The following is a 22422-nucleotide window of genomic DNA, read 5'->3' on the forward strand; positions in this document are numbered from 1 at the left end:
TGGGGAGATTGGATGATCTCCCTAAACATGCTAGACGAGTACTTTCACTTTCCGATTCACGTAGATTCAAGAAGTACCTCAGATTTGTGTATAAGGATAAAGTCTATCAGTTCCGAGCACTTTGTTTCAGCCTCTCAACTGCCCCACCGGTATTCACCCGAGTACTCGCTTCCCTGGAGGGATGGCTACATCTAGCGGGAGTAAATATCTCGCTCTGTCTGGGCAATTAGCTACCCCATTCTGCCACGAAGCAGTGTTGCATGGAGGACCTGCAGAAGATGCTTGTAATGACACAAGAAATAGGACTATTACTCGATCACGAGAAATCTCACTGAGTTTTTGGGCTTCTCCATCCCTCAAGAGTGGAACACTGCCTGAGGAAAGTAGATCTGTTCCTCTCCCTTCACTCTTGCTCCGCCACTCATTGGATGAGTCTCTTGGGTACTCTGGTTTCCCTGGAGCAGTTTGTCAGACTAGGGAGGCTTCACATGTCACCACTCCAGTTTTACCTAAGAGCTCATTGGGATTGGAAAGTGCATCAAAACTTTCACTTGTTTCCGATAACTTCAGAGATCAAGGAGTACCTGCATCGGTGGAGGTCCGAAGGAAAGTTGACGGGAAGGAAATCTCTCCTCCCGGTGAGCCCCGACCTAGACTTCTTTTCCAACGCATTGGATCTAGGTTGGGAAGCTCTCCTCGAGACCTAGATGTCTCCGGAAGGTGGTCCCTAAAGGAGAAAGGGCTCCACATCAACTTAAAGGAATTGAAAGCAATCCACCTGGGACTACAACATTTCGCAACAGAGGTCCGCAACAGGATAGTAACAGTCCATTCAGACAACACCACGGACTTGGCGTATATAAACATCGGGGGAACTCATTCGTTATCTCTTTGCGAGGTAGCGAGAGACCTTCTATGTGGGGTGGGCCAGAACCGGACCCAATTGGTGACTCGGTTCATTCGCGGCAAATGCAATGTTTTGGCGGACGAACTGAGCCGTCAAAAACAGATCCTCCCTACAGGATGGACATTAGATCTATGGGTATGTGCCAGCCTTTTGGGTCTATGGGGACAACCGACCATAGACTTATGCGCTACATCCAGGAATCACCGCCTGCCTCTGTTCTGCTCCCCCTTTCTGGACCCCCTAGCATGGGCAACGGATGCAATGATCCAAGATTGGTCCAATCTGGATCTTTACACCTTCCCATCATTCGGGATGATCAGAGAAGTGCTGAAGAAGTTTTGCTCACAGCACAATGTAAGGATAACCCTCGTGGTCCCCTTTTGGCCACAGAAGGAGTGGTTCCCGGACCTGCTCGATCTCCTTGTAGACTTCCCAAGACTCCTCCCTAGATTCCAAGTCTTCTCAGACAGCCCAACTTCAGGAACCATCAAAATCTATCCACTCTGGCCATGACAGGCTTTCGACTGTCAGCAAGCTCATCCGAGTGAAAGGATTTTCTAAATCGATTGCGTAGACTATTGCCAAATGTAGACATAACTCTTCCAACAAAGTCCACCTGGCAAAGTGGTAGACTTTGGTGCAGAAGAAACAATGTTTCATTTTCTTAAACACTTATCACTCAAATAGCGGACTTAATCCTTTATTTGAGATCTTCTAGGGGCCTGTCTGCTTCTACAATAAAGGGGTGTAGAGCAATGCTTAGCTCTGTTTTCTGTCACAGAGGGCTTGACATTTCTACTATTCAAGATTTGTCTGACCTTATTAGGTCTTTTAATATCTTTAAGTCTAGGGAGGAGGAGACCTTCTCGTGGAATCTGGACATTGACCTTAAGTGCTTACTTACTAGTTCATGTTTTGCACCTATGTGCTCTTCCTCTCTGTGGGATGTGATAAGGAAGACTATTTTTCTCGTGGTTTTGGCCACTGCGAAGAGGGTCAGTGAACTTCACACGATCAACAAGAGGATTGGCTTTTTCAGGGGGACACAGTTTGTTCCTTTTCGTTAGGGTTCTTGGCAAAGAGTGAAAACCCGTTGCAACCTTGGCCTTTTTCCTTTACAATTAAAAGCTCATTAGAGATTCTAGGTATGGAAGAGGAAGAAAGAGACCTGTGCCCAGCGAGAGCCCTCAGCTACTATTTACATCATACCAAGAAGAGTAGAGGGCAGTCTAGTAATCTGTGGTGTTCCATGAAAAATCCCTCTAGACCCTTGTCGAAGAACTCTATTTCTTTCTTCTTGAGGGATCTCATCATAGAGTCACCACGCCCAAATAGCGGAGAATGACTTATCGCTCTTGAAAATTAGACCACACAATGTCAGGGCACTTGCTACCTTGGTAGCTTTTAAGCACAACCTTTCCCTCTCTGCGACCTTACAAGCAGCGTATTGGAGGTGTAAATCAGTGTTTGCAATGCACTATTCGCGAGACGTCGAGACAATTTATGAGAACTGCAGTACCTTGGGACTTGTGTCTGTAGCTGGCGTAGTGTTAGGAGAGGAAATGTAGGAAGTATTCCTTCCTTATTTCTGTCTCGTCACCTTGAACATGGTGTTGAGTCCTAGGGGAGCCTGGGCGGCTACAAAGTACCTGGAGTGCCCACCAGTTTTTAGTGTTAGGTAGTGGTCATGTATTTTAAATGAATTTTTTATGTTTTTAACGATTTGGTGTAGGTGACTTTGTTGTCTGGTATTTTGTGTATTGTGGTACTGTGCCCGGGCAGGGGCAGATGTGTATGCTTTGTTGGCCTCCAGTAATCACCTTTGTCACAAAGCTTGTGTTATACTTCATCACCCTTTGGAAGAAGTTCTTCGCTGCAAAGTTTCCCACTTCAGTAGAGGCCGCTCATGGCTATACAGCTACGCTGCTGCAGGTTGAGATGAGCGCCAACCAGAGGCAGTATCTATCAGCAACAGCTCTCTCACGAGGTAAGGAAACAACAAGCATTGTTTCAGTGCTAGCTTAATTTTTATTCCCTCAAGTTCAGTAACTTTATCAATATTTTGGAGACCTTTGTATCGCCAGGATTCCCCACCGCCTTCAATGTGGAATCAGCTAAGTAGTAATTACTGGGTAAGTTACTTATGTAAAAATTACATTTTTATGATAAAGTTTTATACATACTTACCCAGTAATTATGGATGGAGCCCTCCCTCCTCCCAGTGTACGGACATTTCAGTTTAAATAAATTTAGCTTTTGGCTGTGTTGTTCCCCTCTCTGGTGCCGAAAGTGGGCGGGGTCTTGTCACCTACACTAACAAAAGAATGGCTACCGCGGAATTCAAAATTCTAGCTGCCGTTCGAGTAGAAACTCTAAGCTAAGTAATTACTTGGCAAGTATATATAAAACTTTATTTTATCATAAAAATGACATATTTCAAATTTTTGAATATTGACCCTATAAAGATTAACTTATTTTTCATCTGTATACTATTATCAAAATTGACATTTTAATTCAAAATTTTATTGTTCCTGAAGGTTTATTTTAGCAGTATTCTTCTTATTGTTATGCTGTAGTACAGTATACTCTTATGCATGATTGGAAGTATTTACTATATAGTGTCACAGTATACTGAACAAGATCTTATGTTTCAGTTTGATGCACAGTGTATGGAAGTCAAATGTTGCTGACAGAATTATTAGGACGTCGTGGGACTTCATCACATGAAGAGGAAGAAGTTTCTACAATCAGTCATCACATATGCACGAAGACTGGAAGTAGTCAAGGAAATAATGAATACATACAGGCTTCGATTTAGGACCTAGCACATCGTCAAGCTTCAATAAGTAAATTCGTCAAATCAGTGTCTTTTATGAAACACATTAATTTAAATTCAATGCCAGTAATCATGCATTGCCTTTCCGCTTTGTAGTGGAAACTCAGCCACACCATTGTGTTCCAGTCAAGGCTGAACATCTCATGTGAACTGTGAAAATCAACAAAAGACTTGTAATTGTAAGGCCTGATGGTAACCTGGAAGAGCTTTGAGGAAGGAAGATGAAATTCTTGAGTATCCTGAGGTCAAGTCATGACTGCCCTGACAGGACAGAGAAAGAGGTCAGAGCTGAAAGTTGAAAGGATCCACTGTCACATCACCTGATCCACAGGACTTGGTCATAGCTGTGAAGTCCGGGCCATATGACAGGTGCTTCGACATGCTTGGAGTTGAATGAGAGGAGGAAGTCGGCATTAGAAGTCAAGGTCAAGATGGAGGACTCATAGAGCAGCTCTTCCAGAGGTCTGGTCAAACTGGGTCAAACTGAGCAACACCAGGAACAGATCTTAACTTGAGGTTTAACCAGGAACCAGGGAAAAAAGGAAAGACTGGCCTGAATGCCAGGGCCCGTTGGAGATGCCACAATCAGCTCCCAAGTGCAAGCGATGCTGGCTTAAGACTCACAAGATTATAGCAGGGATACCCTCTTAATGGTGTACAGAAACACAAAGAAGTTCACAGTAACAGGAATAGAGATTTCAAGAGGAGAGATGCAGCCCCTTTTGTTGGTGAAAGTTTAATAGTGAAGGTTCTGCTGGGAATGGTTATTGTAGTGATTACAAATCCAAATGGGCCATGCTGTGAGTTGACACTGGACAACCTACAGCCATGATAGTGCAGTCATTCATGCATGCATGAAACCTGCGGAAGTTTGCCTACTTCAGGAACCCCTTCAAGGGAAGCAGGCTCACGAGGCTGCCACCAAGTTCAAGAGGTCCAGAAATCCATCCTGGGGATCGTAGAAAGTGGTGCGAAGGCTGAGGAAAAGCACAGGGGAATGGTGAATGTTGGGGCATCAGGGTTGCCCAGTCTTGACTAGAACAAACTGGTGCATCTGAGTTCCTGTTGCATGGAGGAAAGGCAATGCATGGTTAATGGAGGTATAGGGAGCAAATGTTATGCAGTATATATAATATGCACCAAAGCGTACAGCAAATGGTAAATTGTAAAATATGTTAATAAATAATGTCTTAATTTATAATTATTTTATAGTTAAAAAGTTTTTAACACTGATTGTGATATCAAGAAATGATCCTACTTGGTGTCACTATTAAGATTGGGGATCTCATTACAAAGTTAATTTTGCTAACAGTTATCTTGGTATGGTTGTTATTCTGTAGTATATTTTTAAAATAGCCATCACAATATTATCAGGTTCTCAAGGGTTTTCATGACAGGTAGCAATACATTCAGTGCCTTAGTATTTGGACAGTACAATTGTATAGGTAGGAGTAATGATAATTCTAAGTAAGTATACCGTAGTTTTACCAGACCACTGAGCTGATTAACAGCTCTCCTAGGGCTGGCCCGAAGGATTAGACTTATTTTACGTGGCTAAGAACCATTTGGTTGCTTAGCAACGGGACCTACAGCTTACTGTGGAATCCGAACCACATTGTAGCGAGAAATGAATTTCTATCACCAGAAATAAATTCCTCTAACTCTTCATCAGCCGGCCGCGGGAACTGAACTCCGGCCCATCGAATGACAGTCTGAAGCTCTACCGAGTCGGCCAACAAAGGGCTAATGATAATTCTAAATTTCATAAAAGTAACTTACCAAGTAATTACACAGTAAATGTATCTACCTCATGCGGCAACTTTTTCGAATTTCGTGGTAGCACTTCCTTTGTTTATTTTATTCCAGTTGTTTTTTCATATTCGGTGAAGTGTGTACCATTGTTTTGTTTTGCTTGTGCTTGGGCTGTAGTTAGTTTATTGTTATAGTTTTGATTAGTTTTCAACAGATTACAATATTTAGAACTATGTCGGGTTCCAGTAGTTCGAGCATTCGCTATTGCAGCGAGTTAGGCTGTAAGGCTACAGTAGGCTCGCTAAAACATGCTGTGATTCTCGTACAATCTGTACGAAATGTAGGGGGCAAGATTGTAGTATGGATGAAACCTGTAATGAATGTTCAACGTGGGATAGTAAACAGCGGAAGGTTCTTGGGTCTTTAGAGAGATAGAAAGAGGAAAGTGGTTTCTAGAGCCAAAAAACCCTTGCTTATGTATGCAGACTCATATTAAGACAAGCTTTGTACAAATGTTCAGCCTTCCCCACCACATGCAGTTACAGCAGCTTTTCACACTTAAAAAAATGCATAGCTTCACAGCTAAAGTAAAGTGAAGATAATGATCGATTACAATTAGGTTAGTTAGTTATAAATGATTTGTTTAACCAGACCTCTGAACTCTTTGAGGGTTCTCGGGCGGGAAGATTACAATATGTACATGTGATCTTCCATTACCACCCTTACCTGTAGTATAAGAATAATACAGTTTCTCTCCATTCTTCTATCGTGTGCTCATTCTGCCAGAAATCTAGTCAGGTTTATTGTGTATCTATCCCTTTTCTCCATGATATCCTGGGCCTTCCTAAAGGCTTCACCCTTCTGCTACCATGTTCGCTGCTTTTCCGACCCACTGACTGTTCCATATCCCTTCTCATCAAACGTCCAAACCATATCAGTTTTGAAAAATGTCTTTTTCCAGCCTTTTGATCTTTATCGCTTCACCAGTCCCTCATTCGTAATGCAGTATTCCCACCATTGTCCAGCCAATAATTTTAACATTCTGTGGTTACGTCTCTTAAAAATCTCCTCAATTTTCCTTGGTAGTGCCCATTTTTCTGCTCTCTCTCTCTCTCTCTCTCTCTCTCTCTCTCTCTCTCTCTCTCTCTCTCTCTCTCTCTCTCTCTCTCTCTCTGCTTCTCAGCTGCTTTACAGTAAAGTGCCTCGTCAAGAAAACAGAAATTCCTATCTATCAGATCCGGGTGTCAGTTTCCCCTTTGTCTCCATTTGCTCTTGTAAGGCAAAAATTTCCTAATTCATATACAGGCAGTCCCCGGTTATCGGCAGCCTTGGTTACCGGCGATCCAGTTTTACGGCGCTTGTCTAGCAACGACGATAACCAGATTTTCGTCGCTGATAACCGGTTATCGGCGCTGATCGCCTCTTATCGGCGGCGCTGATCACCGGTTATCAGCGCCGCTAACCGGGGATCGGTGCTATTATCGCCGATTTTCGGCTAGCAGCGATTTTCGGTTGTCGTCACGCCGTCAGGAACGGAACCCGCCAGTAACTGGGGACTGCCTGTATATTTTATAATATAATCTCAAAAACCTCGCAAAACACCGTCTATCACATTACCGTACGAACTTCATCTATACACCTCTCCCACAGTAATTGCATGGCAGTTTCCCTGAGTGGTGGTGTTCTTCCATATCCTTCGGGCCAGCCCTAGGAGAGCTGTTAATCAGCTCAGTGGTCTGGTTAAACTAAGATATACTTTTTTCCAGTCACCATAAGCGTAGTCATGCCCACAATGATATTCAGTCGTCCTCTTTCCGTGCCTTTCTCCTAAGTATGCCCACCGCCTTTTCCTCGGGACTGCAGTCAGCATTGTCGTCTGTGTAAAGCACCTTTGGCAGTCCTCTTTTCAGTAAAGTAAGTGGTGCAGTGTATTAGTAGATATGATTATATTTACACGTATTCATTCTCTCCACCATATTGTAACTTCTGGCTAAATTAAATACTCATATGATATAAATAAACCATGATGCATGTCCTTAGTAACAATGATGGGAAGTAACAAGACATAGTGTGTTAGTTAAAGTGAGTTTGAAGTTTGTTCCATATCAGTTGTACAGGATTTATTTACAGAGTGTGACTTTATATTGAAGTTTATTAGTTGAAAAGTAGCCTTAAGGGAGATGTATTATATGAGAAAATGTATTAATGAAAAGTTGACAGTAGGTAACTCCAAGTTTTCATGTTGAGAGTGATGTGCTGGAATTACTGGTATTTCAAAATTGGTAATGATAGCAGGCATTGTCGGGGAAGAGTACCTTTGTACGTAATTATATGCACCAGGTATTGGCATAATTGAAATTCATCACTACCCCTGATTTTACTGTACAGTGATTGAATATTTGTTTTAAGCATTTACTTGTAAATTAAGTGTGTTGTCATACAGAAGTTTTTGATGCAAGTTTGCATTGAACAAGTGTGTACAAGATTATTAATAATTTAAGTGGTGTTATGTCTCTCTCTCAAGTTGGTTATATGGTAATCTATCTGTAAAAGTATTGTTTTCTCACCAAATCAGTTCTAAAATTACAGTATCGTGGACCATATTTAACTACACCATAGTAAAGATCATTGGTTGGCACTATTCCACTATACATAACTATTATTTGTGTTGATAGCCAAATACACACTTATTTGTAAAATATGTACTCCATGGTAAATATTTATTTTTGGAAAATATTTTCTGTATTGTCTATTTAATGTGAGTACCATGTAATCACTAATTATGAATCATGAAAGAATGAGAAATGAAGCGAAATTGTATTGTAAAGATCTTGGAAAAGGCACCATGAATTTGCTTCCTTTATAACCACAAATAAGAAGATAATGAATTTTACTCGGGTCTATTTTGAAAATATTGAAAAAATGTGGTATGCGTTAAGTGAATTATGAGTTTGTTTTTTACCTCAAAACTTTTCAGTTGTTATTTGAATAAATTGCGTGCGTGTTTTGTTGGCACCTACAAGTTAACCATAATCCTCCAGAAGTGTGAGAGATATGCTTCTGTATCTCACTTTAATTCTACAATTGTTTAGTTTTGCTGCTGCAAATTTTTTATTGTAATTTTTTGCAGACCTCTCCAGGTTCTAAACCCATAATCAAGCATAAGCCAAGTGTAACCCTGTTGCCTCTTCAGGTGGCTTTGTATTTAACCTGTTTGATTTCCCTTGGGTCAGGTTGTTGTGGCCATTTTGAATAGTCTGTAACCCTTTTATGGTGCATTCCATGATGGGTTCTAGTTGCTGATGTTTATCTGTGGCAAGAAAACCCTCTGCTTCGAGTCTCTTCGCTCTTCCCCCACTCCTGATTCTTATCTGTTGCATCAACCATCTCATCCTGTTGTTGCTTTTAAGCTATTCAGTCCCATCATACCTCCAGGCTGCTACGTTTTGTGGCCTCTGCTGCTTAAGATCTTTGCATTTGTGGGTTTTTTTTATTGAATAATTTCACAGCATGGGTTCCCTGCAGAATTGGCTACACTTATATAAGCATTCTATTACAGTACTTTCTGTTAATACATCCTGAATAGGATAAAGCCCTTGTGAAGAGACTGGGACTGGGAGTTCCCTTGTATCATATTCATAGCCTTTGTTCAGCCCTCATTGGTTTAAGGGTGTTTGGGTTGAATTAGGTGCTGTTCCTCCTGGAATCCTGAGTTTCGAGATCCATTGATGTCCAAGGGACAATAATTGAGAGATTTCTCGTTTGCAACATGAGAGAACTGTGTCCCTTATCCCCACCTTCCTGGCTCTTGTCACGTTGGTTGTCTTGTGATCTTTTCCAGAATTGGTCTTTTATGTTTGCGACTATTGTTTGTTGCTTTCCACATTAAGCCTTTGAAGTATTCATTAGGCTTCAGCATCGGCTATTCTAACCGTCTTCAAGTCCTGTTTTTAGTGTTAGTGGTCAGTTTTGAGATTTCATTGTCTTGTGATTTACAAAGTTCATTGTTCATTGTTGCCACAGACCGAACTTTTCAAATTTGTCCTGACTTCTGAATTTAATCTCCAATACTACACGTTTGTACACTTATTCATTCTTGTAACTTTATCAGTTTCCACCATCCATCAGCCTTCCATGTCCCATATCATTGGCATTCTTCATTTTCGTTCAACCTTTCCTTGGGAATGTTTTCGTTCTTAACTAGCATTATCTGTTGATTCTTGGATGAATCTCAAAGCTGCTCAAGTAAAGTTGTACTTTATCCCCTTATATACCTGTACAGTCTGCAGCTTTTATTTTTCCTCATTACATTATTGAATATGTATTCTTTGACTTTTGCCTTGAAAGTCAATTTATCAGCACCTTACAGTTCTCCAGCTTTTAACCATCCTTATGTGTCTTTTAAAGTAAATTTTGCTCTACATCCTCTGCAGATATTTCCTGTAGCTCTTCTCCCATCGCAATGCTTCCTCAAACTCCGTGACCGCCTTACATGTAATAGTCTTTGCGTTGAGGCTAGCCAGCAATTCTGTTCTTCAAGACCAAGTCAGTTTATCCTCCCTTCTCCATTTTGGGTATTCCTTGCAAGCTTTCATTTTGTTGCCTTTGCAACAATCAACAACAACTTGATCCTCTAATATGCTTGTGAACCCCATCACATTCAGTGCATTATCTCTTCACAGGTATTACTAATAGTTCCTTAACCCCGTGCCGTTCTTGAGACTACATTGCACATTTATCACTGCAATTTGTATTTCCATTGAGTCTTGACACAGTGTGGTTCTCTTTTAGAACAAAACTCGTTCTCCTGCAAATAGATGTTGAGCTAATGTTTGAAGTGACTAATTTAGGTTAGGATGGAAACCTTTTGGTCTAACTCTGCTGTGCCTTTTGACCTTTGCCATTCATATTTTAACATCTTGCTTCCAGCCTCTGCTCAGTTATTTCATGGTGCAGCTGCGAGGTTCTCTTCCTTTTCTTCTTTCGACCGCATCAGTCCCACTTTAGAGCAGGGTCAGCTGCTCTAATCGACTTTCTCCATCTGTTTCTATTCAGTGTATCTTCTTCCCAGTCCAACTTCACCCATACCCCTTCTCACCACTTCCATCTGATCCACTGACGCCCCACACTCCCCATCACTGGCATGTTCTTAGCTCTCTTGATTGGTTCCACCTCCTCTCTTCTTATTACATGGCCATAGCATCTCAAACAAGCTCTCCCTAGCCTTCCCCTTTATGTTACTTATACCCCACATTCTTCGTATGTCTTGAATCCCCCTCCTTTCCAGTAGTGATATTCCAGCAATCCATCTCACCATCCTCACCTCGGTTCTTTCCAGCAGCCCTCCTCTTTCCTCTTAGTGCCCAAGTTTCTGCCCCATATAATAGCACGGGCCTGATGACTGTCTTCTTAATCTTCCTTTTGAGCCTTAATGGCATTTTCTTGATTACAACAACCCCAGTTTCTTTTCTCCATTTTCGCCTTGCTTCTTTCACTCTCTGTCTCACTGCTTTCTCAGTACCTCCCTCCTCTGTTGTTATTGATCCCAAGTAGTTAAACTCATCTTTCTGTTTTAGCACTGTACCATCTCCCACTTGAAGGTTTACTTCTTCATGTCGTCCTTTTCTACTAATCATCAACTCTGTCTTTCCAAAGTTCACTTTCAATCCTTTCCTTTCTTCCTTTCATATTCTTTCCATGCTCAAAACCTTTCTTGCAGTTCTTCGTTGTCTTGTTTCTGCAATGTCAATGACTAAATCTCAGCAAACAGAATGTTCCCAAAGTCCCAACAGGGAATGCCTCATCTTAATCTCTGATTTTGTCTGAACAGTGTCTATAAATAATGAGGAACACTAACCTTCCCAAATGGACTCTTTCTCTAAACTGATCCCTGATGGAGGCCAACCTCCATGGGAATGCCTCATCAAGTCCCAAAAATATTTTGTCTGGTTCCAACTGTGGTTCTTTGCAAACCTATTTATCCTCATTTTATTCCCAAATCTTGGAATCTTAGCTTTGCTCTTTGAATCACTGGTCAAAATTGATCTTGAATCAAAGAATGCATTTGAAACACTGTAATTTATAGGGTGGTAGGAAGTATCAAAAAACTCATTTCTGTATTGGTGTATAAGAGATATCAAAGGATCAATTGCTCTTATGAAGGTATTTGCAATCTGAAAGATGTTAAGAATATTAGCATGAAACTAGCATATTTGGAAACCTGCTTCCAGTAAATGCTAAAGAACCTAGAATGAAAATTCAGTATTTAAGAGAATATCAAAAGTATAATATTAAAAATAAATGGTCTATTAAAAGTCATTATTTTGATAAAGCCAAACCCAGTTGAATTTTGAGTGGCTCATTTTCTCTGGACTAGTTATATAAGCTATGTTGGGCAAAAATTGTGTGCAACTGATACCCATTACTTGTTGATATAGGCCATAATTTATAATGTGAAAGACTACTAAAATCTGTTTTTCTATAAGCCAATAATATAAAATGGTTAATCCCCCCACATAATCCCATTTTTTTGTTATCAGAAACTGATGTTTTAAAGCTGTCAAGACTTTGAAAAAAGCATCGCCCATTATCTTGAAAGGAGAATGACAAACCCATTTTCTTGAATGAAAGCATTGTATGTACATAATCTTTGATGAAAGTAATTTATTTGTTTGATAAATGGGTAAGAAATTAAATTCACATTGGAAGACCATTAAAATTGTGCCCATTTTCTATAAAGGCAATGGATGAAGTGGACCGTTTAGAATTCACTAGAGTCCATACACTCCTGGTTCAATAGAGCCCAGCAAAATTACATTAATGACCTTTATAACTGCCTGAATGATACATTAGTCTTCGAATATTGATAATTACGTTTATGAATACTAGAGTTCTATGTTACTACTACTGTTAAGTGGTCATAGTTTGGTGATGGCCTAAACTATATTTTAACATTCTTTCTTACACTGAGAACTTAATTCCATGATATTAGTATTGTACTAAGGAAGCACATTAGTACAGTGCACTTAATTTTCGATTTTGATATTAGTGACCACACCTGCTGTAAGTTATGAGAAATAAAATTTGTAATTTTCGATTTTGATATTAGTGACCACAGCTGCTGTAAGTTACGAGAAATAAAATTTGTAAATGACTCCAGAGTATTTTATTTTCCCAATACAATAACAACACGACGGTTTGGCACAATTTGGTAGATAAAATTTTTTTTTACTCCTTTTTGCCAGCACTGCAATGCCCAGAAGGACAAGAATCCTCAGCAGGGTGTAACCAGCCATTTACGAACTTCAAATACGATTCACAGCCGCCTTTTTCTAAGTAGACAGCTGGTTGTCAAAGATGGGACAAGCCCATACTTCCCTTGTACTCTCCCTGATAAATTCCCATTTTCTCTGAAATATGCCAGACCTCCTGATGTAGAAGGGAACTCGTTTATAAGGAGTCAAGGTGGGGGTTAAGGTTCCCAAAGCCTTAATGGAACTTTCTCCCTTATGACTGATTTTGGACATAACAAAATGGCTGCCAAAAGTCTTAAAGAAGAGGGTGTGCAATACCCACAAACTTTTCCTGCCACTTTTTTCATTGAGCCTGAGAGTTTGGGAGCAGGAGAGTCTTTTGGAAGGGGACAATGACCTGGGCAATGCACCAAGACAATTGACTCAGCGAGCAGTGTTCTCATACTGTAATAGTAGACTGTTGACCATTCACCTGTTGTGGATGGCTCATGAGTAGCGTGCATTCATCAAGAAGAGTCAATAAAGTCACTGAAGGATGGGGGCGAAGTCATTAATGATGATTTCATCAAAATGTGATTACAGGAACTTCTGGAAAGTTAGAAGGATGACCCTGTGAGAGACAGTGGAATATCACATTGACAAATTCAAGATCTGGAGTGGATGGTTCTCTTGCACTTGGTATTTGCAGTGGAAGTAAATGGTTCCATTGTGGAAGATGCCAGCTGGCTGCGGAGGAAGGCGACTCTTGCCACATCAGTATGGCTGGGCTAGATGCAGTCATTAAAAGTTGAATCTTGCACTGTAGCGGAAGATACAAAGGTGGAATTATTGGCTAGCTCATCTACTGTGCATAGATGGATTTCAGATGGACTTTCAGAAAAGGCAGATTGAAGACTAGGCTGCAAGTGAAATGCTCATCAGAAGAGACTAGGAATAGTCTGTCATTGATAGAAAAGTGCAGCCTCCAGCTGTCTATTACACTTGTAATACTTCTACCAATAATAAAGCTGACAGTTTGACACGTAGCCTCAGCGCTGGCTGAGGACCTTAGTTTCATGTCACCAAGATAAAACTTGTGTGCTTCTGTCCCTGCCATTAGTGATGGAATTAGAGATCCCATCATGCTGCAGTCACCAGGTGTGAGGAAAAGAACTCTCTATTTTGTAAAGAAAGTCCATCCAGGAGTTACCAGGCGGCAAGTACAGGCTGTTGTCAAATGCTGTGAGGCATGCCAGTCAATAGACCCGGCCCCAGTGAAGTGGCAGAAGGGTAGTCTGGAAGTGGATAGAGTGTGGCAGAGAGTTGGTATGGATATTACTCACTATGATGGATGGCCGTATCTTACTCTCATTGATTGTGGACCATCTCGATTTGCCATCTGGCGTCGGCTCCGTTTTCAGACCAGTGAGAGCATCATCGGACAACTTGAGACAGTGTTCTATGAACGAGGCGCGGAGGAACTGTTAACAGACAATGACACTGCTTTTTGCAGCAAACTATTTGCTGACTTTGCAAAAAAAGTGAATACGTGCATGTAATCTTAGATGTGCTTATGTTCCATCAGGAGATGAGTATGGCCTGAAGATGCCATCGAACTGTTAAAGTCATTGCTGCAAGGAAAGGCTGTAGAATTGCAGAGGCTGTATATCTGTATAATTTGATGCCTCATGATGACTGCGACTCGATGACTGCCCCTGTCAGTATGCTGTATTCTTACCCTGTGAGGATCCGAGGAGTGGATCCATGCACAATGAACAAAGTGGCAGTGAGTGGCCTACGAAGCAGGTTATGAGGTGTAGGTAAAACCATCCTTGCATGCGATCTGTATACACAATTTGAAGAGCCAGAATTCTGGGAGTTTTGTCAGAACAAGCTGTTGAATCCAATGGAGTTCCACGCCATGGTAGAGATTTTCATTTGTATTCTTCACAAAGTTGATATTGAGTAGAGGAAACTACTAATGCTGAGGATGAGGAGCTTCTTATACAGCTTCCTGTTCCGCCAGAGATGGGGGGAAAGAGGAAGATTCAAATTACTGTTGTTAGGTGCGCGATTTCAAGGCGTTCAGCAAGAGTTAGAAAAGCTAGAGTTTGTAATATGTAGATGAATTCAGGAAGTGTATAATTATTGTTTGAAACTATTAATTACTGTTTGGGTTTAATTGGACAATTTGTGTATAAGAGTATTTCTGTTGTTGTAGGTTATTAAGGAAGAAGTGTAATGGCCAGTTATGACTAATTGAGTTTGTTATATTACTTACATTTGTCGATTGTCAATGATTATTTAGGATATTCTCTTGGAGAGTGGGGAGTATGGCCAGTTAGTTGAAGTCAAGCCCTGTAGGAGGTGTACCTCCACCAAAAGGATTATTGTATCTGTATCCATTATATATATATTATTTTTTAAGTAAAGAAGAAGAGAAAAAACCAAGTCTGTGTTTCTTTGCTGCTTCATCTTGTCTAAAACAACTCCAGTTGCTTTTCTCCCTTTTTACCATGCTTCTTTCACTCTCTGTTTCATTGCTTTCTCAGTACCTCTCTCCTCTGTTATTATTGTGATCCAAAAAGTCATTAAGCTCTGTTCTGTTTTAGCACTGTACCATCTTCCACTTAAATGTTTACTTTTTCGTGTCCTTCTTTACACTAATCATTAGCTGCCTTTCCAATGTTCACTTTCAATCCTTTCTTTTGTAGGGCTCCTTTACATGATAAAAGCCTTTCTTGCAGTTCTTCTTCTATGTCTGCTATAATGACTAAATCATCAGCAAACACCAGTTCCCACAGTTCTTTTTTGTTCCTTAATTCTGATGTCAAAGTGTCTATAACGACAAGGAACAAGAATGGACTCAGAGCTGATCCCTGAAGAGGACAGTGAGAAGTTTGTGGATGGAGATTTTCAGAGTGGGGCAAGAAAGAAAGAAAGACGTACTATCAGTGCCATGATGCCACTTGTTACCAGGGAAGTAGACTCTCTCCTCTCTCTTTCACCACTGGCCTCCCCCTATCCAGCTTCCACTCCCCACACTGCCTCCACGTCTAGCCACCTCCACGATTTATCCTACACCTAGTACCTCTATTGAGCCTTTCTGGTCAGTCTATGAATCCTACTACTCCTGCTGTTCATAGGGGAAGCAAAAGGTATCGTGGAACTGCTATTCTCCATGCTACCACTGCTGCTCCCCAAGCTTCCCCTGGTGTTGGCTTCGGTGTGCCTCCTGCTGTGCCCATGATGTCTCCTACTGGTGAAAGGGGAAGACGAAGCTGCCCTGCTGCAGATGATGACAACAATGTTCCAAGAATTGTTGACTCTGGAACTACCACAGACAAGCAAGTCCGGCTTTAGTTTGAATTGTTGTTCACAGTCAACCTTGACAGTGAAGACGGCATCACGGAACATTGTCAGCACCTTCACTCCAGGATCAACACAGGAGGCAAGGAGTGCGGACACCCAAGAAAAAGCTATGAACTTGCTGTTTGACTGTGACCTTATAAATGGGATAGTGGTGTGCACCAACAAAGTAATTCCAAACATGGCTGCCAAGTATAGCGCCCAGGCAACGTCTGCCCTGTCTCTGTGGGTTGTTAACAGTAATATAGGTATGAACATTGAAATCAATCACTTAAGTGTTCATTTACAAGGGAATACATTTTTTTTAAGCACACACCTTTTTTTGAATTTCAAGAAAATCCCCATTAATTATTGTTAATTTGCGATGGTAAAAAATATAAAACAATAATATTTTTGCTTAAACGTAGTCTTTGGACTCTCAAAACATAATTCTAATACTATTTGATGATTTACTCTTCATAGACCACAATAGAAAAAATAAACAAAATTTGTCTGCAAAAAAGATCAGTTTTTTTTTTTTATAAAGAAGAACAAAGAAGAAACACCTTTTTTGACTCTCTCGCACGCAGCATCTACTGCTGCCAGGAGATTGTGCTTCCTTGGTATTCCTGTTTATTTTTTGTATAGACATATAGCAAATTTAAGTACTTTTCTATGTTTTCTTAAGTTACCCCTAAAGTAATCAGTTAGGATTGTTATTTGATAAAATAGCAGGGGAAGTGAAACTAGAGACGCTGTACATTTCATTCATTTTTTCAGATTACTTAAATTTCAATTTTGACAATGTGTTTTTAATTTTCCAAAATGGTGTAACCATGTTAATATTAGTAAATCCCATGTGCGTGTATTCGGGTTAAATGAATGTCAAATAAAATACTGTATGAGAGAGAGAGAGAGAGAGAGAGAGAGAGAGAGAGAGAGAGAGAGAGAGAGCATGTGTAGTATTTTGTAACGTATTTAAAATAAAAATGTGCTTTATTTTTGCATATACCGCGTGAATTTTGTATTTTACATGATTTTTGTACGTTTCACAAATCTACTATCACGCCATTAAGTAGATGCAGGCTACAGCAACAGGCTATGTTCTTGTTAATTCAAACTGTCCAGTACTGAATTGTATGTATTTTTACAAGAAATTTTGCGGATATATATCTTTCATCACGAAGGTGAATAAATATATGAGACTGAATGAAAATATGAAAATATCACTTAGGATAGGTTTTTAATTATTTTATATAGAATTGCTGCTCATTGGAAGTTAAGCCAGTTGCTGAAGGGTACTGCACTGTGTTGGCTATTTTTCAGTCTTTGTTATTTATCGGATTTCGTACTTACAGGAAGGATAGACCCCAAACTGTCCATTTAGTTGAGGTGCCACCATATATATATATATATATATATATATATATATATATATATATGCGTATTTATAGAAATATACATATGCAAACACACACACACACACACATATATATATAACATACACAAACATACTCATATAATATATATCCATATATATATATATATATATATATATATATATATATATATATATATATATATATATATATATATATATATATATATATATATATATATATATATATATATATATATATATATATATATATATATATATACTGTATATATATATAATAAATATTCTGCTGTTCACCCTCAATGCATTTTATTGTAGAAAAATAACGCGAACAATGACGAAAGGCGTCTTCATTATATGCAAGGATAGGTTGGGTATGCTGTAAAATAGTATCTTTGAAATAGGTTAGCATTAGGGACTAACCCACAGAGAGGGTTTCCACCCAGTAACCTCTAGTAAAGGTAGTCTTAAGCTTCCTTCTGTTTTGTCCAATGCATTCGGCGATGTCTCTGTCAAATTTTCAGACTGCCTGGAGCGCTGGACGAAGGGGTAAACACAGCCCATTGCTACAGTAGAAGAACTGACTAGAGATGGGTCAGAGAGAGTATCGTCATGACCGAGAATGCATGTCGTGTTTAGGCAAAACTCTGCCCTTTGTCCCCCCTCCCTTTTCTTTTCATTAGTGAACAACATTACTGTGTGTTTTCCAGAAACCGTCTTGTCAGTTGCAGTGCGCAAGCAGACCACGTAACAGTAAGTCTGAAACCAAGACAGTACCTGCTGTTTGCTAATATTTCTTACCCTATATTTCAACCTTTCTATTATTTCCTCTTAAACACCATCTACAGATATGGTATAGCCAATTTTACTTTTATGAGTCTAGTGTAAAAATAATGAATATTGTAGCGGCGCTCAGCTGTTCCCATGCAGTAATTAGGAACTAGAGAAGGTTAAGTAAGTAATTTTCAGCATTCAGGCAGTCTTGTGTCTCGATCCCATTGTTCGGAAGAGAATTAGCATTAGCCCTCACTAATACGAAACTGCGTGCTATATTTACCAGCATAGACGTCAGTTGTGTTATAACTTTACTGGAAGCAAGGGAAAATTGGCTGCATGTCCGACTCAGGCAAAGTTCATATAATTTCTCGCTATAACTACACATTCTTTCTTTGTCGGAACCAATTGGGAAGTAAAGGGGGCCTTTGATGCGATCCATGTGTTGCAGGGTAACCCTTTATCCCTTGTATTTTGTTTCCCCAGCTGACGGCCTTATTTAATTAAGTAGTTGTCTGTCTTTGAGGTTAACGGTAACTTTAACTGACAGGTTACATTGGTCATTGGCAACTCAGGGCCTCATAAATTACGTTAATTAATTAATAAACTCCTCAGCCAAGCCCCATTACATTGGCAGTGTAGCCTAGGATCTAATTAATTTAGAAAAAGAATCTGAGTAAAAATTAATTACACATTAATTCTGAGAGAGAAAGTCAGATATTTAATTTCATGCTATTCTTCCAAACAAGGAGACAGCACAAGGCATAATAATGATAAGAATACCAGTTATAATTAAGAAATTAGCGTAGGTAGGCAAGTGTGCATTGTTGAAACGTTTAATTACTGATGAGGCCAGGTGATGTTTCCCGTTGGGAGGCAATTAAGTGTTCAGTTTGATAAGTCTGTCCTTTTAGTGGTCAGGCAAAATCTGATGGTATTGAAGAAAAGCACTCGTGTACTCAGTTGTCTGCGTTTCTTTATTACTCATTATCATCGGGATCGATCCAAATTTTCTCCCAGGTCTAGTCTCTGATTTTTGGTTAATTTACATAGTCTTCAGAACTCCTGGACTAGAAAATTACATATTCTTCAGGACTCCTGAACTAGGTCTTTTTTATACTCTTCAAGACTTTTACTAGGTCCCTGATCGAAATATTCCTTTCAATTTAATTTTATTTCAAGAAAACAAAATCAAGCTGAGTATTTTAAAACAACAAAAATAATAACTCTTTATATTTGAGATCTCAAAAAAATATATCAACTACATATATCCAAATTGGTCTGTATGTTTCCTTCATTTCAGGACAAGTATCTGTCTGGAGCAGGCCCTGGAATCACTTCGTTTAGGTGTTAAATCATTTGATATTTTCCACACAGTACTAAATGTTTTGTAAAACTGTCAGGATGTCAATGGATAAGACTATTATCTGAAAGACTTCTTGAGAAACACGTGTAAATTAATGTCGAGGTCATTTTAGGCTAGTTGTCATTTACAGGATATAGTTTTAGGCTATCCCAGTCAGCATGAAATAGTTCGATAGCCTAGTGCCAAGTTTACATGTCTGATTTTGAAGATACCGTTACACATTTAGTTGGTTAGTTTAATGAGTTTATAGGCTAAGTCCTGATTGTAATTTAAGTTTTCATGAACTTTTTATAATAGCCTATGCTATTTGTAACAAATTGTCATAATTCCTCATTCAAACAGAATTAGTCAGTTTAGGTCTTAAATTATCAGTCTAGTCTAACAATCGTACCTCAGATGAAACTTCCATCGGAGGTAGGGGTCTGGCGTTCAAGATACTCCTATCGGATGGCCATTTTGTTCCCGTCTTTGGCACTGGTATCTAAGGTCTTACATAAACAAAATACTTACGTCTGCAATATTTTAGTTATAATACTAACGTTCTACAACCCTATCAAACGCTGTTACTCAAACTAACACAGCAAAATATCATGAAAATCTAATGAGTGGTTTGTGAAGACGTTATTTCTGACGACTACCCCAAAATTTTCCATTAAGCTGCATTCTTCACGTTTGACTCTGTATGCAACAACGCTGGAATAAATCTTCGTCTGCTGCGCGTTCTTTCATGATACTGATCTGTTCCAAGTAATGAACTAACGGTAATATTATGACTTTTTAAAAATTTACCATTTAAGGGATAGATTTTTATTGTATTAATAATTTATTAAAATAGATCAAAATGAAGGATGGACTAATTTATTTCCTTTTCACACCAACAGCGTTCTCGTTTACATGTTTCTTTAGTGTTACCAATAGGACGAAATCTCTTCAGGTCCAGTGTCCCACATTCAGAGCGAAAAAAAAAAACATGTCTTCTACAACTTCAGTGCATGGATGTCCACAACTGCCTGAGGGGCTTTACAATCACAATCACTCTTACAACAGTGTGTAAAGATATTAGAGGAGGATGTTTGAATCTTTTTGTGTAAACAAATCAGTAATATTTAAAGGAATAATTTTCCCATTACAGTCTTCAAAATGCATATTCAGTTTCCAAGTTTAACAAGGTCTCCAGGATTTGATTCTTGGTGTTTCAAGAGAGTTACTTTTGGTCTTCTTTTTTGTCTCCTTCTCTCTCTCCTCCTCAGTCGGTGGCTTTTTTGCCGCCCTCTTCATCAAAGAGTGGTGTCTTCCATTTGTGTTGAATTTATCCGTGGAAATGGTTGATACTATGATGACATTGTTACAGGTCTGTTCTGCCGTGTCGAGGGTTTGGGAATTGTGTTCTGTATATTGTGTTTGCGGTGAGTTCAGTAAAGTAAGAATATTTGTAAACCAATGGGAGCCATCTTAGGGATGTTGACTGTCATGAGGTTATTTCATAATAATAACATTTTTAGTGCCTGTTGAAAACAAGTATTAGAGAATGCTTTTATTATACTAACATAAATGCATGATTTCTTGTATAAGGTGCCATAGAATGCTGCTGTGATTGGTGGTTACATAAACAAAAGTTGTGTTGTGTTAGCTGAAATATTTTTATTTTTGTCCCGTGTTTCTTTTTAGGCTGCACTTTTCATGTTTTTGTTTTTCTTTTCAAAAATTCAGATGAGCAGTTCAAGAAATTCATATTTCTTTTTCAAAAATAATGTAGATTCTGAATAAGAACATTGTTTACATCTGGGGGTGGGGATGGATCATCTTTGTCCGACTCAAAGAAACGGAAGAGTGACGCATTTTTGATCGTGATGGCAATGACGATGAATATGCAAATGTCCAGGTTCAGGTTTGGGCATTCTTTTCGGTGCTGATGTTGTAGTTCTGGGGTGGTTAGACAGTGGGGTCTGAAGAAATCCTCTTCAATGGTGATTGCTTCATTACATTTCTCTTACGATCATAAAGTTCCATTTGTATGGGCCCTCTGCCATTTCTTGTCTCTGTTTTGAATTTAATCTTTAAACTGTTCTCATTTTAGGATCTTGAAATGTTCTTATTTCTGAATGCTTCAATATCGGAGAACAATTCAGACCAGTTTTTTCTGCCACTCAGATCTGTAATTTTTTCATCATCATCACTTTCACTTTTATCTACAGCTGTTTCAGTTAGTTCTAAAAGATTGTCTTTGTAAGTTTTCTGGGGTCATGTGAATCTCAATTCCTTCCTTCTTAAAAGTCCCTCAAAACCTTCACCACCAATTTTGTCCAGATCTTCATTGGCAACAATGCTCTTAATGCTATTATTGTTCCCGGTTATTTTGAAAATGTCATTTCACACTCATTCCATATATTTTTCCAAGCTGCATTCATTGCTTTTGCCCCCTTCATTCCACAATAGCCTTAATTGATGCATTTTCCCAATTGTTTTACTATATGATGATCTTCCACCGTTTGGTAATAGTAGGGTTGATAGGATGTGGTGGAATGGAAGAACAGGTGGAATGTGATGATGCAGTACAAGGGATCATTTTTACTATGGTCTGCCTAAACTACAATAACGTCATTAACAATATTTTATTATTTCAAATGCATTTCTAGCCATAGGTCACTATTGCATTGTTTTATAGTTCAATTAGTTCATTATTATTAGTTATAATATGATAAGGGGATTTCTGTACAAAGAAAATTTGTTCACATAGCTCCAGGAGATTGGTAAATGAAATCCCCCGACTGGATAAAATAATATATTACTTGAGTAAGAATAAGACTA

The 22422-nt window shown here is 39.2% G+C and overlaps 1 protein-coding gene and 1 pseudogene across 2 annotated transcripts in view; both read left to right on the forward strand.

Annotated features, from left to right (window-relative positions):
- LOC136838264 (oocyte zinc finger protein XlCOF6-like) overlaps nucleotides 1-5272 on the forward strand; it is an 87916-nt gene extending 82644 nt beyond the window's left edge. For both annotated transcript variants that reach the window (XM_067103125.1, XM_067103126.1), the window contains one exon: nucleotides 3562-5272. The gene's annotated coding sequence lies outside the window, so the exon portion shown is untranslated. The remainder of the gene's footprint in view (nucleotides 1-3561) is intronic.
- On the forward strand, nucleotides 182-14540 carry LOC136838248 (uncharacterized; annotated as a pseudogene).
- Nucleotides 14541-22422: the final 7882 nt, after the last annotated feature.

This window comes from Macrobrachium rosenbergii, unplaced genomic scaffold, assembly GCF_040412425.1.
Source record: "Macrobrachium rosenbergii isolate ZJJX-2024 unplaced genomic scaffold, ASM4041242v1 282, whole genome shotgun sequence".
Classification (NCBI taxonomy): Eukaryota; Metazoa; Arthropoda; class Malacostraca; order Decapoda; family Palaemonidae; genus Macrobrachium; species Macrobrachium rosenbergii.